Source organism: Microcebus murinus, chromosome 12 (genome assembly GCF_040939455.1).
Source record: "Microcebus murinus isolate Inina chromosome 12, M.murinus_Inina_mat1.0, whole genome shotgun sequence".
Lineage (NCBI taxonomy): Eukaryota > Metazoa > Chordata > Mammalia > Primates > Cheirogaleidae > Microcebus > Microcebus murinus.
The window spans coordinates 15212646-15219628 of record NC_134115.1 but is presented as its reverse complement, the minus strand read 5'-3'; the positions used below and the strand labels follow the sequence as shown (position 1 = coordinate 15219628).

At 41.9% G+C, this 6983-nt stretch overlaps 1 pseudogene; it reads right to left on the bottom strand.

Annotated features, from left to right (window-relative positions):
• Positions 1 to 4842: 4842 nt before the first annotated feature.
• Positions 4843 to 4961, bottom strand: LOC142874590 (uncharacterized; annotated as a pseudogene).
• Between the last annotated feature and the right edge of the window lie 2022 nt (positions 4962 to 6983).

Sequence of the window (6983 nt, the reverse complement as noted above, 5' to 3'; positions counted from 1 at the left end):
GGAGGGACTGTGACCTCTGAGAGGAGGGCCCCCACTTTGCTCAGCAGTATTACCTTGGAATGACCTTGGCTGTCCGCTTAGGAGCTGTGCTTCTGGGAACATCATGACGCTGGCTCAAACAGTGGAGCCAGAGGGTGGGGGGGGGGCAGAAGGAATGCTTCTTTGTTTAATTCTCTGCAGAGCAAACTGGTTGCAGATACTACCCTGAATACTAATGGGGGAACTAGTATCTAATGCAGTCAGAAACTCTGAGTGGCAAGTTACAGGTACCTTGCTCAAACTGGTTTAAGCATAGACAGGAAGTAATTGGTTAAGTAGCCAATAATCCAAGTGGCTTCCAGGAATGGCTGTATTCAGTCATTAAGGCTTCAGAATCTGTATCTTTCGATTTCAGCTTTGCTTTCTTAGACGGGTCCTCCTCTTGTTACAGCAGGGTAGTCACTAACAATTCCAGGAGTTTTTTTTCTACCAGTTTTGCAGCCACAGCCAAAAGAGAGCAACCCTTTCCTGCTGGCTCCAGAAGAATTCCAAGATCAAGTCTCATTAGTCTGACCTGAGTCATGTGTCCATCCCTGAACCAATCCCTGTGGGCAGTGGGATCCAACGGTTCTGATTGACCAGGCCTCCCTTCTGGAAGGGGAGATCTACCAGGAACAAAGAAGTAGTGGCTCCAGAGGTAAATTTAGGTGCTGTTACCAGAAGAAGGAATAGTAACTAGGCAAAAACAACAGGTGTTTACTCCAGGCTCTGTACTTTTATGGCTTTTCTTATAAAATATCAAGACCTTAAAAAGAAAGGCCATGCTTCCAGGTATTCTTCTGCCTAGAAAACAAGTATAAGAATCTTTTAAGCCCATGAAAAATCTAATTATTAACCTATTTTTCCTATCAAACTACATAGTAATGAAAGAATGAGTTGAAGATAAGTTATTGCTTCATCAGTGCAATTGTTAAGTTCTCTGGATAGTTCTTCTTTGTTTTCAACCCATAAATGACTTAACTTGGAAAACACCAACAAGTACTAAGAAGGCATGTGTGATTGTTAGTTTTATGTCATGCGTCACGTTGACTAGACATAGCACTCACATCCAGTTATTGAATCAAACACTAATCTAGTATCCCTGTGAAGGCCTTTTGCAATAGTTAACATCTACAATCAGTTAACTTTAAATAAAAGAGGTTGTTCTTGAGCATGGGTGGGCCTCATCCAATCAATTGAAAGAGCTTCCAAACTGAGGAAGAAGAAATTCCACCCTGGGAATGCAGGGCCCGTTCCAGCCTGGGAGTGTCCAGCCTTCTGACCTGCTCTGCGGATTCCAGACTTGCCTAATCAGACTCACAATCCACATAAACTGACTCCTTCTCTCAAACATATGGTCATGCACCACATGATGACATTTCAGTCAGTGACAGACCATGTGTATGACAGTGGTCCCATAAGATTACATACAGTACTGTATTTTTACTGTCCCTTTTCTATGTTTACGTATGTTTAGACACACAAATACTTACCATTGTATTATAATTGCCTACAATATTCAGTGCAGTCACATGCTATACATGTGTGTACCCTGAGCACAATAGGCTGTACCATACAGCTTCCGTGTGCAGTAGGCTATACCCTCTAGGTTTAAGTGCACTCTACAGTATTCATACAACAATGAAATCATCTAATGATGCATTTCTCAGAAAGTATTCATTTTTAGGTACACACATACATGTATGTGTACATATATACACATATGAATTTGCATATACAGTTATAAATAAATCTCCTTCTGGTTCTGTTTGTCTGGTAGAACCCTGGTTGATAGATCAGGGAATGTCAAAATGTAGTCTGTGGTTGAAAATGACACTGATCATGCTGTCAGTCAGATTTTAAGTCAAAGTTGAGGCACAAACCCAATTTCCTTTAGTATGCAAGTTATTTCATATGAGTGCACCTATAGTGCCGTAGCCTTACTAACGCATTTTCACAGCAATGGCACCACTTTTTGTGGGTCCCTGAAAAACAAAGTGTCACTGTAATACTGGAAATAAGTTCTTGATAATACTTGAAATATAGCACCTTTGTGCTGAGGAATTTAAAGGACTTCACAGGCATTATCTCATGCATCTACATGTGGTGGTGATGAGGTAGGTGGCGAGTATGATCAGCCCCACTTTATGGACTGAAATTGGGGCAGGGTGAATGTGACTTGGCCCAAAGCTATGTTGAAACTCACCAAAGAACTAGGAATAGAAAAAGAGTCTTGCAGGTTTGGGGCCGGGTGTTCAGCCAATTCAAGGTGTGGTCTCCCTGTCCCCTGTATGAGCATTGCCTGGGGTCGTTATAATAAAATGCAGATTCCTGGGCCCCACCCTAGATGTACTGAATCCGAGTACATCTGGCAGGGGCACCAAAGAATCTGTCCTGTTGGTGAACTCCTTGGGTGGGTCCTGGGACAGTAAAGTCTGAGAACTATCTCCTTAGGTGTAGTTTTCCACCTTGTCTATACCTCAGCGGTTTGGCTTCATGGATACATAAATTGAAAAATTTAGGAACTCAGTAACTGGTTCTTCTGGGTCAATAAAGAATGAAAGAAACGGAAAGAAAAAATACTGGTTTACTTTTTTTTGTAAGTCAGACTTTTAAATGCTTCTCATTATTTTCAAAGGGCTGTTTAAAGAAAACGAGGCTATGTATGAGTCACCGATGAGTATATTCTAACTACTTCCTGGCCTCTGTTTATTAGTGTTTATACACTGTTTTCCCTCTCAGCCCTTCACCCTCACCTGAGGGACCTCTTCTGCTGCCTCCCAGAGGGGATCTGGGCCCTTTAACCAAACAAATGCACATGACATTTGCAAGCCAAGGACATTTTTGCTAGAGGAGCCCTGGCAGGAACTGCACAGCGCCTCTTAAGCTGTCTCTAGACCAGGGCATGTCTGACAGGGTGAATGCACCTTGGCAAAAGCATTTGATCCTCTGGCCAAACAAACTCCATTGGCAGTGGGACAAACACTGAGCTTATAGCTTTAGCATCCTTACCCTTTGCCACTGTTTTCTTCTTTAAAAGTTTGACGAGAGGAGGTTTCTGTACAACAGAAGTTCTTAAAGACAACAAAAGCTTACTTTTCTAGAAAAAGAGGGAGGTTAGGCTATATTTGAACACATTATATTCCCCAGAGAATCTAGAAGATTACTGTATACACTTCCTATGTTTATCGGAGGCCTTTGTAAAAACAGAGCCCTCAGGACCTTAAGGGAGGCGCCGTACTGATGTGGCTGGTGACTGGGTTGGCCCTACAAGCTAGCAGCCGTCGCCACCCGTCCCCTGCACTGAACTCAGTCCCCACCCCCAGCCCTCAGTTGACTTGCAAGTAGGATCACAAGGTAAGTGACAAAAAGAGGATGGCTCAAGCATGGGAGCTCCTTGCCACTACCTGCAGGACCCCACTTAGTGGAAAATGATTCATGAGCCTCTACTACCTGGTGCAAGATTATAAAAGTGGGCTCCATCTCTGGAATCCCATTTTATACCCCATTCCCCAGAATATGAAAATGGGTGATGGAAATAAATTAAAATGGAACCCAAATATATGCTTTCACAAACATTTCAATATGTAAATTCATACTAACCAGTGTGAAAGTTCTGTTGTAATCATGGGAAACTTAAAATGTGTGTGGAAATGTTTAAATACATGATGGAATATTCATACAGTGGAACTCAATGTAGCTGGTAATGAAATGAGGTATATCTATGTGCATAGACATAGATACTATCCAGCATTTTTTTTAAAGCAAATTGCAAAAGATTATACAGATGTTCCTTGACTTACTATGAGTTTACATCCAGATAAACCGACCATAAATTGAAAATATTGCTAGTCAAAAGTGCATCTGGATGTAAGTCAAGGAGCATACCGGATGCCTACAGCTTCTGCTCCATTGTAAAGTTGGAAAGTCATGAGTTGAGCCATCACAAGTATGTCTGATTCTGTTTTGTAAAATAATAATGACCAGACGTGTTAGCATATGCATGTGAAGAAACCTGGAGAGATATGCACCGATGTTGAAGAGGTTTGGGACCACAGGAGAGATTTACTTTCTGCAGTATACATTTCTGGTATGTTTGGATATCCTGTAAAGAACACAATTACTTTCTTAATCAGGGCAAATTTTAAATGTTCAAAAAATGAAATATTGAAACATTTGGGGGATTTTTCTGCATAGGATAGACTGATTGAGGTGTCATAATACAGTCTAGTGAAGTTTGGACAGAAGGTGCTGTGCTAGTTTGGGTTCTTGGTGAAGCAGGCACTGGGACAGCAGTCAGGAGTGCAGAAGGTTTATGGCTGTCGCACCTGTGGAAGGCAAAGTGCAGAAGCAGGTGCAGGTGCTGCATGGAGGAAGTCCTTGCACCTGCTGCAGACCGACCACCCCAGCCAGCCCAGGGGCACACCAGAGCCCAGACACCTGCTAGACAAGCCCCATGCTGGGCCCTTGTTCTGAGCCCTGTCCCACTGCCTTGCACAGTTGTTGTCTTGGGACTGCCCCAGAAGGCCATGACCCTGGGCTGGAAACCTGAGGAGAAGCCTGAAAGAGGTGACACCTGGAGGCTATCGGCTCAGCAGGCCCCTCCAATCTCCAGGGCAAGTCCTTTCTAGAAGGGGCATCTGAGCTGAGCTTTTCCACTCCCGCCAGTGTCTTCTTCACTTCTCTGTGAACAGACTTAGGCATTTACTGATGGCAAAGATGGTTTGGGGTGAAATCCTCAACTTTTTCTAGGCCACTCTTTCTTCTATTCAGAGCACTTTCTTTTTTGTCATTGTTGTTTGTTTATTTTTTTCTTTAAAAAGTAGCCCACAGCATCCAGTATCACCTGGTAGTCTCCCATCCAAGTACTAACCAGGCCCGACCCTGCTTATCTTCCAAGATCAGACAAGATTGGGTGTGTTCCGAGTGGTATGACCATAGATGATTAGTAATGCTTTCTAGTCAACTCACCTCTACTTTAGTTGTATTATGAAACTCATGTTTATGAAATGTCTTATTGTATGTGAAAGTTATAAAGGATAAAGTTATTTTTTAACATAAATAATGTAACTGATAGATCTATATCAGTTTACTTTTGTGAACTTCTCCAGATGCTTTCTGGGAAGATATTGGAAAATGCCAGTAGCAAACATTTAAATATATAAACATCTTACATATATTCTCATTTCTTCCTCATAACAGCCCTCTGAGGAAGTGACAATTATCATCCCCATTTTATAGACAAGGAAACTAAGGCACAGATGAGGAAACCAAGGCACAGAGTGCTTACTTAAGCCACCTTCTCCAAGTCACTCAGTAAGTGGTGAAGTCGGGATTTGAACCCAAGGAGTCTGATTTCAGAGTCCTTATTTGTAAATAACACAATAAACTGCCTCTTCAGTGAACTAAGTATGCCCCCCACAAGTGGGGGGTGACAGCACATGCAGAGGAAGAGAAATACCTGTCACATTAGATAAGAACTGTTCACAGAGACGGGGGCCCAGAGGACACCCAAGGAATGAGCTGCGAGGCCTCAGCTGCAGGTCGGGACGAGGTAGCCCCTACACAGGTGTGTCACTGACACCAATGCTCTAGCCTTCATTAGCCCTTCATTGGGTTACCTCTTCTTATTGAACGGAGAGAAACTTTAATTAGCTGCCTCAAAATGGAGCAGCTTCCCCTTGGAATATACAAGGAATATTTCACTGTGGAATTTGGTGAGAAACATCTCTTTCTGCCTGCTCATGTGTCCCGAGAATCCCTTAAGCTTGCCACAAAATTTTCGAGGTCCTATGTTGTATCCACAGCCCTCCCCATCTCCCTTTGCTATTGTTCTCTGGGTACATGGAGGGATGGGCTGATAAACTGTCTTGTTAAAAGACTTGCCTTTTGTCTCTACAGTTATTGAAATCCAAACACTACCCAGAATTCTTTGTTACTCCAATTATGAACAGTGTTCACAAAAGGGTCACTTATCTAGAAAATTATTAAAAATTCAATGTGCATGAAAGCCTTAAAAGTCCTTGAAAGGCAAGTGTTAGGAACAGGGCTGTTTCCATGAAAATGTCCCCTCGTCCTCATTGATCCCTAGTTCCCCATTTTCTAGTAAACACCTGCTTTAAACAGCATCCTTCTTATTTAATAATTTCAACAAACTTCAGGAAAATGTGTTGTTCTTTCTATAATGGTGATTGGAATTTTCCTGAATCCTAATGTTACACTAACCATTGCTTTTCTGAGGCAGTCAAACCACACTTTGCTGGAGTAGAAAATGTCCTCCTACTCTACCTTTTTAAAAAGATTTATAGAGTGAGGGTATCTTTGCTGCAATGTTTATTTGGTTCAGAGATGAGTAGATTTGCAGCACCTGATCATGCCCCACATAATAAAATACTTTTCCTTTTCACAATTTAGTCTATCACCTCACTACCTAGCCCATCATTGCAGAAATAAACTCTCATGGATTTCATTGATTTGGGGTCCTTATGTTGATTCACTGGTCAAATCATCAGAGAGTTGAGATTCATGTTTGGGATCTCATTTTTGATAAGAAAGGGGAGGCAGGGAGGAAGGCATGTCATAAGCACAGGTCTGAGGTTGATTGCATTAGGAAAATAATTTCAGCACTGAGTCTGAGTCATCATCTTTGTGCTTGAATAGCAGCATGTAATACAACCCAAACAACTAAAGTATATGGAAAGAGGAAAAAGAAGGAGAAGGAGGAACCATGGAAAAGAAAAATCAAAGATACTTTTTGCCCTAAGAAAAATAATTTCATAATCATGGAATTTAATCACTATGCTGTGAACTCTAGCGAAAGAAAATGCCCTGTTGAACTCGCTCGATTTGCTCTCCCACAGACTTCGCAAATAGGAAAATGTACTCAGAAGAAAATTGTAATGCAAACAGTGAAGACTTTCTCATTAGTCTGGAAAACCAAAGAGTGGCCATTTATACCTTATGCC